Source organism: Phyllostomus discolor, chromosome 7 (genome assembly GCF_004126475.2).
Source record: "Phyllostomus discolor isolate MPI-MPIP mPhyDis1 chromosome 7, mPhyDis1.pri.v3, whole genome shotgun sequence".
NCBI lineage: Eukaryota > Metazoa > Chordata > Mammalia > Chiroptera > Phyllostomidae > Phyllostomus > Phyllostomus discolor.
In genome coordinates this window covers 57,065,788-57,077,951 of record NC_040909.2, presented here as the reverse complement: position 1 = coordinate 57,077,951, position 12,164 = coordinate 57,065,788, and the positions used below count along the sequence as shown (strand labels likewise).

Here is a 12,164-nt window from a genome sequence, read left to right as displayed (position 1 = left end):
CAAACATATTTCCTCCTCCAGATCCCAGCTCTCCAGTCTTTGTTCATACAGGTAACTTCGTCTATAATACTTTCCTTCCCTTGGCTGAAACCCTACTGCTCAATCAAGTACTCCTGCAAATTTCACTTCGTTAAGAACATCTTTCCTGATACCTTGCACTAAGCACAGGGGAACTCATCCTCACCCCTAAATCATAGGACTTCATGAACTGGGTTTGAGTGTGCATGTTCTGAAATCAAGGTGGCAATGAGATATATGCTTATTCCCCCAGGAATCAACAGTTTGCATTTCCAACATAAAGGTGTCATTTGGAGCTTAGAACTCACCTCCCTACAAATCATAAGATCTGTGTGTGCCAGGTCCCCAACCTGGTCCACAAAATGAGTTAGGGCTGAACTCTTGACCAACAGTGCAGGCATGCTGGCACAAGAGGGAATGAAAAACACTGATCTTTCCTCTCCCTTCCCTCAGCAAAATTCCAGGTCTAAGTCAAGTCATAGATCTGGCAAACACCACCACCCCGGCTTTTTCACATTCTTTATGTGCACCCTGATCCAGTAGTCCATCTGAGTTTGTACTGCTTTCCGAAGGATACACTATTCCACAAAAGTTTGCATTCCCTTTCCACCTCTCAAATAAAACCTTCTTTTTCTTGGTAAAAATCAATAGCATGTGGATTTAACTGCTTTTCACTAACATGCGAATGAATGATGATGAAAGAATACAGTTCCCTGTTACCAATACCCAACCCAAACACATATTTTCTCATATAATTGGAGACCTTAACCCAAATCACCTTCTGCATGGTCCATAGTTTTCTTCCCAGAAATACATAATTACTACACTCCCATGGCCATTCTGATTTCAAATGGCACAATCTATGACTCCAGGCAAAATTTCTGGCCTTTTATTTTAACCCATGCAATCTATTTTAACCTCTCTTTTGATCACATAAAATCTCTAGGACCCAGACCCTGATCATCTTCCCTACTTTCTGCAAATTTCTCTACTTTCTTCTCCACATCCTCCTCCCCACCAAACTGCTTTAAGTCAGTGATTTTCAATGTTTTTCATCTCATGGCATACATAAACTAATGACTAAAAATTTTCAGAACACCAAAAATATATTTTTTTGCTGATCCGACAAAAAATTGTATAATTTTGATTCATTCACACCAATGGCTATTACTGTATTGGCTGTTGTCATTTTTTATTGGACACTCTAAGGGAAAAGAGGTCAGTGCCCCTTACTGAATAGTCAGGTATTGCATGTTTTAAAAATTCTTGTAGCACACCAATTGGAAATCACTGCTGTAAGTGAAAAAACTTCAGGAGCAGAAAAGGTGAACTGAAACAATACTGCTACAGATGAGAAATCCTTACTACTTTCCAGGGTTTCTTGTCCTTCTCCACTTCAGTAAACAGGTATTTTCACAAAGCATTAGGTTCCAAATGATTTCAGGGAGCAGTGGCAACAGAGCAGCAATCACAAGTATGTGGTTAATAAGCTATACTTCAGTTTACCAGGTATTTCTTTAAAAACAGAGCCAAAAAGATAAATTGGACTTTATCAAAATTACTTAACTTTTGTGCTTCAAATAATACCTTCAAGAAAGTGAAAAGACAACCCATAGAATGGAGAAAATTTGTACTAATTATATCTCTGATAAAGAACTTGTATTCAGAAGGTATAAAGGACTTTTACAAATAATCCAATTTTCAAAATGGACAAAAGATCTCAATACATACTGCTCCAAAGAAAATAATACAAATGACCAATAAGCAAATGAGAAGATTCTCAATATCATTTGTTAGTAGAGAAATGCAAACCAAAAGCACAATGAGATACTACTACATACCCCCTATGATCACTACGGAGAAAACAAAACCAAAAAAACAAAAACAGAAAATGACAAGTGTTAGTAAGGATGTGGAGGAACAGAAATCCTTGTACATTGCTGGTAGGAATGCAAAACGGTACAGCCCTTGTGGAAAACAGTTTGGCGGTTCCTCAAAAAGGTTAAATTCAGAATTACAGTATGTTCCAGCAATTCCACTTCTAGGTTTATACTCAAAAGAACTGAAAGCAGGGACTCAAAGAGATACTTGTATACAATGTTCATAACAGCATTATTCACAATAGCCAAAAGGTGGAAACAACCCTAGTGACCATTAACTGATGAATAGATAAATGTGGTATATTTACACAGTGGCACATGATTTGGCCACTAAAAGGAATGCTACAACATGGATGAACCTCAAAAACAAGCCAAGTAAAAGAAGCCAGACACAAAAGGCCATATATTGTATGATTCCATTTATATGAAATATCCAGAACAGGCAAATCCATTGAGACAGAAAGAAGATTAGCGGCTTCCAGCATCTGGCTAGAGGGCAGGGTGAAGAGTGACTGCTCTGAGGAGAGAAAACAGGGTTTCCTCTGGGAATTATGAACATATTTTGGACCTAGATAGAGGCAATGGTTGAGCAACATTATGAATACACTAAAAGCTTTTAAATGGGCAAATCTGGGATATTTGAATTATATCTCAATAAAACTATTATTTTTTTAAGCCAACATTAAAACTTGAAAAATTTCACACAAGATTACAGATTGACTTCTTTTGAAAAACCTCTATAATCTCACACCACTGTCTACAGGGTCCCTCATGAGAACTATTAGTTGCAACTGAAGCTGGTCCTGGAACCCATGTCTGGCACAGCCTGGCTCTGGCCATGTTTCATCTCTGCCTCATTTAGCTTCTCTGTAAAAGGAGGACCATAACACTATCTACCTTATTAGGTTATTATGAGGAGTCAATGAATTAAAATGTTTATAAAAGCACCTGGCACACAGTAAATGTTAGTCACTTTTATATATTATGACACATCATCCTCTTTATATAGAGGTAAATGGCTCCTTCCTTCCTTCCTTCCTTCCTCCCTCCCTCCCTTCCTTCCTTCCTTCCACAAATGGAAGTATATCATATGATGTAGAAAGAAGTGGAAAGGCAGACAAGATTTTTAAAAAATATTTTTAAAACACTGTTTTTATAGAGAAGGGCAGGGAGGGAGAAAAAGAGGGAGAGAAACTTCCATATGCAAGAGGAACACTAATCAGTTACTTCCTGCACACCCCCAACCTGGGCCCTGGCCTAAGACCCAGGCATGTGCCCTAATTGGAATAAAACTGCAACCTTTCGGTTTGCGGGATGATGCCCAACCCACTAAGCCACACCAGTTCTAGCAAGATACAACTTTTTTTATAAATATATTTTTTAAGATTTTTTATTTATTTATTTTTAGAGAGGGGAAGGGAGGGAAAAAGAGAGAGAGAGAAACATCAGTGTGTGGTTGCCTCTCACGTGGCCCCCATTAGGGACGCGGCCCGCAACCCAGGCATGTGCCCTGACTGGGAATTGAACCTGTGATGCTTTGGTTCGCAGCCTGTGCTCAATCCACTGAGCTATGCCAGCCAGGGCTTAAGATAACAATTTTTTAAAAAGCAACATGGAAAATGCTATGCATAGTATATGCCTATTTATGAGAAAAAGAAATAATGATGATAAGTCTATACATAGAAAACAGTCTAGGTAACTTTGGACTTATGGGAAGCAGGAAGTTAAAGAGTATAATTAAAGGGGCTTTTTAATGAACATGTTTATATAATATTTACATTTTTCTAGCTGTACTGAAATATACTTGACACATAACATTGTGTATATTTAAAGTGTACAATGTGATTTCATATAAATATATGTAATAAATTTATATTATATTAAAACCATCACATTGTACACTTTATATATATAAAATATATATAAAATCAGTTGACATATCCATCACCTCACATATCACCTAATTTTATTTTTAATGACAAACTCTTATAAACAGCAACTATAATAAGGATATTTAAATTTTTTTTTTATTATTTAGAGGACTTCTGGCTAAGATGGAAGCATAGATAGATACACTTTGCCTCCTCATACAACCAAAAAAAGGACAACAACACATTTAAAAATAAAAAACAACTGGAACTGCCAACAAATCGAAGTGTATGGAAGTCTGACAACCAAGGAGTTAAAGAAGAAACATTATTTACACAGATAGGAGTGGCGGAGATGGGCAGCTGAGGAGGAAAGGACACACAGCAAGACTGTGGCTGGAGGACCAGGCAGTCCCACAATTTCATGCAGATGAACAAAAACAACTGGGGACCAAGACAGATTGTGCAACCCAGCTTTCTGGTGCAGGGAAATAAAACCTCAAAACCTCTGACTAAAAGAACCTGTGTGGGTTGTGGTGGTGGGAGAAACTGCCAGCCTCACAGAAGAGTTTGTTGGAGAGACCCACATGGTACTAGAATGTACACCCACCCACCTGGGGAATCAGCACCAGAAGGGCCCAATATGCATGTGGGTAGTGGGGGAAGTGACTGGAAGCTGGCTAAGAGCCAAGCAAATGTCATTGTTCCCTCTTGGATCCCTCCCCCACATATAGCACCACAATGCAGCAATGTGGGTTGCCCTGCCATGGCCAAAACCTAAGGCTCTGACCCTTACTACATAACATGTGCGCTAAGAAAAAAAAATATGGCCCAAGTGAAAGAACAGATCAAAGCTCCAGAAAAAATACAACTAAGCAATGAAGAGATAGCCAACCTATCAGATGCATAGTTCAAAACACTGGTAAACAGGATGCTCACAGAAATGGTGAGTATGGCTACAAAATGGAGGAAAAAGTGGAAGCTATACAAAGTGAAATGAAGAAAAATGTACAGGGAACCAATTGTGAAGGAAAGGAAACCAGTACTCAAATCAACAATCTGGAGTAGAACACAGAAATAAACATTCAAACAGAACAGAATGAAGAAACAAGAATACAAAAACATGAGGAGAGACTTAGGAACCTCCAGGACAACATTAAACATTCCAACGTCCAAATCATCTGGGTACCAGAAGGAGAAGAGGAAGAGCAAGAAATGGAAAACTTATCTGAAAACATAATGAAGGCGAATTTCCCCAATCTGGCAAAGGAAATAGACTTCCAGGAAGTCCAGGAAGCTCAGAGAGTCCCAAAGAAGTTGGACCCAAGGAAGCACACACCAAGCTGCATCATAATGACATTACCCAAGATTAAAGATAAGGAATATCAAAAGCAGCAAGAGAAAAGGAGAGAGTTACCTCCAAAGGAGTTTCCATAAGATTATAAGCTGATTTCTCAAAAGAAACCTTGTAGGCGAGGAGGGGCTGGAAAGAAGTATTTGAAGTCATGAAAAGGGCAAGGGCCTACATCCAAGATTACTCACTCTAACCAGCAAAGCTATCATTGAAATGGGAGGGCAGATAAAGTGATTCCCAGATAAGGTCAAGTTCAAGGAGTTCATCATCACCAAGCCCTTATATGAAATGTTAAAGAGACTTATTTAAGAAAAAGATGATCAAAACTATGAACATTAAAATGACAACAAACTCACAACTATCAAACAACTGAACCTAAAACCAAAACCAAAACCAAAACCAAAAACAAACTAAGCAAACAGCTAGAACAGGAACAGAATCACAGAAACAGAGATCACATGGAGAGTTATCAGTGGGGAGGAGAAGGGAGAAAGGGGTAAAAGGTACAGGGAATAAGAAGCATAAATGGTAGGTACAAAATAGACAGAGGGAGATTAAGAATAGTATAGGAAATAGAGAAGCCAAAAAACTTATATGTATGACCCATGGACATGAACTAAGTGGGGGGCAGGATGCAGGCAGAGGGGAATAAAGGGGGGAAATCGGACAACTGTAATAACATAATCAATAAAATATATTTTTTTAAAAAAGGAAGGGTTCAAAAGGAGCAAGATGCATCCTGCTCACCAATTCAGAATAACAAAGCACAGGACATAAGACTGGCTGAGTGGGAACAGGACTGCTTAGCAGAGGTGATGACATCCTTATCCTTTAGTGAGTTTTGACCTCAAAACTGGCCTTAGTTTTTAGGCCTCTTTTTGATGCTCAACACACAAAATTTTAAAAAGGAAAATTTCATTTTAATATAGCTTCACCCCAACATGTGTTTCACAGAGACCTTATTTTTTAAACAGTTTATTTAATACATTATAAAATTTGAAAAACTGTAAGAAAGCAGCAGACTCAAACTGGTGCATCTCTAACAAGTAATAATTCTGGCCCCTTTGCAAAACTGATTAATTTAAAAACAAAGTAATGTTCACATCTGTGAGACTGATGAAGTGTGACTTCTGTACAAACTACATTGAAAATTTCATGTCTAACGCCTTTCAAATGCAGTGTGCTCCTGAGCTTTTCTGAAGTCCTGTCTGGTCCCAGCCAAAAAAAAGGACATGAAATCTCCATATGCAAAGATACTGAGTTAAGGTGTGGGGTTTTTTTTTTCCACAATGAGATACCACTTCACACCACTTCACACCAGTCAGAATGGCCATCATAAACAAAGCAACAAACAACAAGTGTTGGAGAGGTTGTGGAGAAACGGGGTCCCTAGTGCACTGTTGGTGGGACTGCAGACTGGTACAACCATTATGGAAAGCAGTTTGGAACTTCCTCAGAAAACTAAAAATGGATCTGCCTTTTGACCCAGCAATTCCATTGCTGGGACTCTATCCTAAGAACACTAAAACACCAATACAAAAGAACCTTTGCACCCCGATGTTCATAGCAGCACAATTTACAATAGCTAGGTGCTGGAAGCAACCTAGATGCCCCTCAGTAAATGAATGGATCAAAAAACTATGGTACATTTACACAATGGAATTCTATACAGCAGAAAGAAAGAAGGAGCTCATACCCTTTGCAACAGCATGGATGGAGCTGGAAAGCATTATGCTAAGTGAAACAAGCCAGGCAGTGAAAGACAAATACCACATGATATCACCTTTAACAGGAATCTAAACAACAAAACAAAACAAAAAACTAGCAAAATATAACCAAAGACACTGAAATAGGGGATAGTCTGACAGTGGCCAGAGGGGAGAGAAGAGGGAATTTCAGGGGGGAAGGGGTAGGGATTACAGGAACAAATTTGGAGGACACATGGACAAAAACTAAGGGTGGGGGGTAATGGGGGGAAGGGGGGAGGGTTGGGTGGAGGGGCTGGAACGGGAGTAGGGGGGAGAAAACTGTACTTGAACAATGATTGAAATAAAAAAAAGAAAAAAAAAAAAGAAAAAAAAAAAGGTGTGGGGTTTTTTTTTTCTTTAAAAAAAAAAAAAAGGAAGAAAGAAAGACAAAGGAAAAAGAAACAATGGATGGCTGTTAGCAATGGAAACTGTAAGAACATGTCCTCACTGCTCTTGGCTTATAGGTCAGAGGCCTTCAGAGGCCTAGGACACTTCAGGGCCATCACAGCACCAACTGTAGCTACCATTTTTTTGCATTTCCTAGTTTTGACACATATATATTTATATAATCTTTACACCTTGAAGATATCACTATTTCAATTGTTCCCATACGAACATGGGTATGGTCTCTATCAGGGGGAAAAATTATTTATTCATTCATTTTTTTTTGAGAGAGGGAGAGAGAGAGAGAGAAACATTAATTTGTTGTTCCACTTATTTACATATCATTGGTTGCTACTTGTCTGTGCCCTGACTGGAGATCAAACCTGCAGCCTTGGCATATCAGGATGATTCGCTAACCAACTGAGCTACCTGGCTAGGTCAATAAGGATATTTTTTTTTTTTAAGAAAAAGATCTAATTTTGTTTGCGACTTTTGTGAGATTGTCACAAAATTCTACCAGGTGAGCAGCAGTATCACAGACTGATTAAACCAGGGGCCAATTTGCTTTCCTTTGAAGCCCAGAGGCTGGGATTCCTAAGGCACCAACCACCCTTCAGTTTCCTTCTTCCTTATGGAGTACATATACACTGCTATATTTTACTGCTGCCAAGAGACACTTTAAACTCCTTGGTCTGATAGTCAACACCTTTTACTGTCCTTCACCTGCAATGCTAAGATCTCACCTTTTCAAAATATCCTATCCTGACTATCCTTATATAAAATTGTAAGTCTCACCTCTTATCAGCACTGCTGATTTTCCCTTCCAAGTACTAACCAGGCCAACCCTGCTTAGCTTCCCACCCAGATCAGAGGAGATCTGGCAGTTCTGCATGCATTGACTTTAGACAACACTCCTGACTTTCCTTACCCTGATATGCTATTTCTAACCAGTTACCATCATCTAGTATAATGAATAATGTGTTTATTTATTGCATTTGCTATTTATTATCTGTTCCTTTCCATCAAAAGGTAAGTACCACAATGGCAGAGACTTTTGTTCCTTTGATTTACTAATTAATTCCCAGTGCTTGGAAGAGCACAGTACATGAGTAAACATGCAATATCTATTTGTTGAATGAATACTGGGCTTACAAGGAGGTGGTACTGAAAAGAGGCTGCCCTTTTAGGTTGGTCATATTTTTGATAGTTCCTCAGTTCCACCGGGCCCATTTCATTTCTCTGTTTGGCTGGTCCCTGCAGACTTGAGTTTGTGACACTTCTTTTGTCCCTGCCTCTTGCCACTGACTTCCTGGTATCATATTAGTGTTTTCATCAGAATCATACTAAAAAAAAAAACCCCAATAAAAAAACCCCTAGATGTCATAAATGCAGTCTGTGAAATCACCCATCATTCTTCTCTTTTCCTCCTCGAATGATCTCCTTGCACATAGTACAAACTCGATAAATAGTTATGGACTAAAGTGCTTCTTTGGCATTTCTGTCAAATATTTCCTCCCTCCCTTCCCACCAAATCTCACCACTGCCAGTTGCTGACCACCATGTAGGAAAGCCCTGTTTCTCTCTTCTCTGCTATCTTCCAGACACACCACAATGCCACCCTTTGTGATGACTTGGATGATCACTGAAGGGTACCTATACATTGCTGCCCTATCAGCTTTAGGCCAGAAAATTCTAACGAACTATTTTAGGGGTGGGTACTTCAGAGCTACCCAGTACTGTTCTTCTAAACACCTAACCAGAACTGCCACATCTTTCCTGAAGTTCCTGTTTCTGCCTGGTAACAGTAAAAATACTATCTTTGTAGATAAATGTTCAAGTTGTTCAAAATGTTTCCAACTCTGCTACAGTTGCCTAAAACCTGACTGAAGCATTGCATTTGTTGCCTAAACTAAACTGATCAATTTCAGAGGCTAAAAAGCCTTTGATTTTTCTTATTTGGATTCTGTTCCATTTTATCTTTTAATAACTCATCTTAAACCTCATCTTAACATGTAAGCCCCACATTGCTTTTAGGAGATGGAAGCATGAGTCTTTTTATTTTTTTAAATAAAAATTCCTCCAGGAAAAGGATCATGTGATTTGACAGTTTTCCACACCTGGCACCATACTACGCAGCTAGCCCAGGACAGTCTAATTGTCCTTGTGTATGTGGGGGTGCAGCAGAATGATTCTGGGCAGAATGATACCAGGGAGAGGGAAGTCATAGAGGTTTCACTGGGCAGGATTTTTACAAATGAGGTTTTTGTAACTTCATGAGGTAGTTTGTATAGTTGAAAGCTTGACGTTATTTTTCACCACTGTCCATAAAGTTTAAAATAGGAAAAAATTAAAAGAATCCATGGAACAAAAGAAATTGCTGCAAGAATTTTTCTTTTTTCATATGATGTGAAACTTAACCATCCCTCTTCCCTAAACAGTAAACGCACAATGGCAAATGCATAATAAAAAACAACTAATGGTGGCTGCTATTTTTGTAAAGATGTGAGACTGCTCACAAGCACAGAGCCATCTGGCGGCTGGGCAAAGACACTGGGCCCAGAAAGTGTTTCTAAAGAACTGCTGCCTGTTTTATAATTTGTATAGGATCTCCGCAGCCCTTAGTAACTAGGTCTATGTTGCTTGTGGAGAGAAGAAAGGAAGAGTTGGGGAAATCAGAGCTGGACAGAAACATAATAGCATTATCTTTACACAACTTCCTAAGAAAAAAAATGAATATGGATTTATTGGGTGGGGGGTGGGAGATAGAGGCTGTCCTATTTCCAAAGTCTTCCTGTAATTTTAAAAAATGGGGGGGGGGGAGCAGTACATAGCAGTTTTTGTTTTGACAAACACCCAATAATACTGTACTCTCAAATTCACTATCATTTCATGATAGTAAATAAAAGTTAGTAAATGATAGTAAAATCATATTCAGAATTATGCTTAAAATTTGAAAACTTACTCAGATATCTTAAATTTAAAAACCATCATCCTTTGGGTAAAACTTGCTCTGTTATACTCCGAGAGCATCCCATTTTTTCAGCTGTGCTATGCTGGAACAGCCAGTTACCTTTTCTTTGGAGGGCAGGCCAAAATTGCTGATCAATTTACCAATGGATCTTCATCTGCTGTGACTGTGGAAGTGCCTTCTTCTTAATTCCGTTCAGATCTACAGAGAAAAGGGGCAAAGGAATGAAACAACAGGTAAAGCTAACTAGAAATCTACAATCTCATTAGTTACCAGATGTTCCAAAATTATTATACGTACTATGAAATATCAAAGTGTTAAAATTTGAGGCACTTTATCAATTTTACAACAAATGTAATTCAGTTTTTTTTTTTTTACAATGAACTTAATTGGCTATATTTACAATAAACTAAGAACAAATGACTATTCAACATGTACACAGAGAAGGCTCCTGGGGCTTAAAGTCATTGTGAATAACTTGCCACTAATGACTTTTCAATTAATTTGTAAAACGGCTATTCAGAAAACCTGCTCCTATGAAACCTGTCAGAATCACAGATTTAATAACACACACACATTGAATGAGATTATTTGGGGAGCTCCCTCTGTCCTTTATCACCTACAGTTTATAAAAGCAATTCATAATACCACAAACAGGAAACAAAAACTTAAACCATCTTCCTAAAAAGCACAAGAAAACTGTGTTCCATTACCTATGCATTTTGTGCATATGTGTGCATGTACATTTCAAGTACAATGTGGCTACTATTCAAATTATTGTATTTTGGGGTGGATCACTGAGTTAAGAAGTCAAGGAACTGGAAATTAACAAACCAGAGTTAGAAATTTAACTGGTTTTCATGTTTGACTTGCAGAAGAAGAGAACAACAAGTATGGGCAATGACACAGCTATGGGGCAGATGCTGAAGCGTAAAGCAGAAGGCAGCCTGACATCACATGAAAAATTCACCAGCAATCCACTTCTCTTCCTACAATCCTCATTGGCTATCACCAAGGTCACACGACAGGATTATTGCTTTGATCAACTTTACTTATTTTCATAACTCTGAGATGGTAAGTCAAATATTTCTATGGTGTGAGATATTAACAAAGCATCTTGGAAAGTTAGTAGCTGAAACTCTACTCCATGTTTTGAACACTTACTCTTAATTATCTTTATTGGCTTTTAAGTTATTCCTATATCATATCCTTCCACTCTCCCTTTTTTAGACAGTTTCAGTTTTACTCACCCACAAAATGTTATTCAGTGCTGTAATCACTAGTAAAGTGATCATTCCTACAATCTTTATAAGCCAGGTGCTTCTCTTCTCCAGATTTATATTTCCTTCCCAGTCTCCCATCTTTTAAAATTTTTCTCTGATTTTCATTTTAGTGTTTCTTTCCTGCCTTCTTTCCAGTAAAACCCATCATCTTGTTTAACATGTCTGTCCTGAGCCAAAATGCCTTTCTTTGCATCCTAAATACTGAAGGCAACAGTCACTCAAAAGAAGCTACAAATTACCAGGAAGAAGATAGCCAATAAAGATGTTATATGTTAGAGATAACCATTTCCCTCACTAATGGTGATTCCTTCAAAGTACACTTGAGGTAGAGGTGGAACAAAACCAGCATCAGATTAGACTCTGCTTGATCTTATTTCACTGGGTCAAGCTATTTTTCAGTTTTCCATCAGGACATTCCAACTATATCTCCAAAGTATACAAGGAAGCCATCAGATTTTAGGTGCTATGAAATTTCTCCCAAGATAGTATTTATCATAAAAAATTATCATAGAATTTATCATAAAAACAATTCTCTTTTTTCCAGTCCACATACCTTAAAAATGTTTTAAAGGAAACCTTATTCTTAGAGGAAAATGGTAGTGGCAGTTACTAAAAATAAGCACTTAAAAATAGTAACTTCTCTACTTAGAAGAGGGGGTCA

At 38.1% G+C, this 12,164-nt stretch overlaps 1 protein-coding gene across 2 annotated transcripts in view; it reads right to left on the bottom strand.

The window, feature by feature from the left end:
• The window catches only part of ATXN7 (ataxin 7), a 148,160-nt gene that overhangs the window by 103,217 nt on the left and 32,779 nt on the right, over positions 1–12,164 (bottom strand). For both annotated transcript variants that reach the window (XR_004904287.1, XM_036030988.1), the window contains exon 2: positions 10,323–10,421. The gene's annotated coding sequence lies outside the window, so the exon portion shown is untranslated. The remainder of the gene's footprint in view (positions 1–10,322; positions 10,422–12,164) is intronic.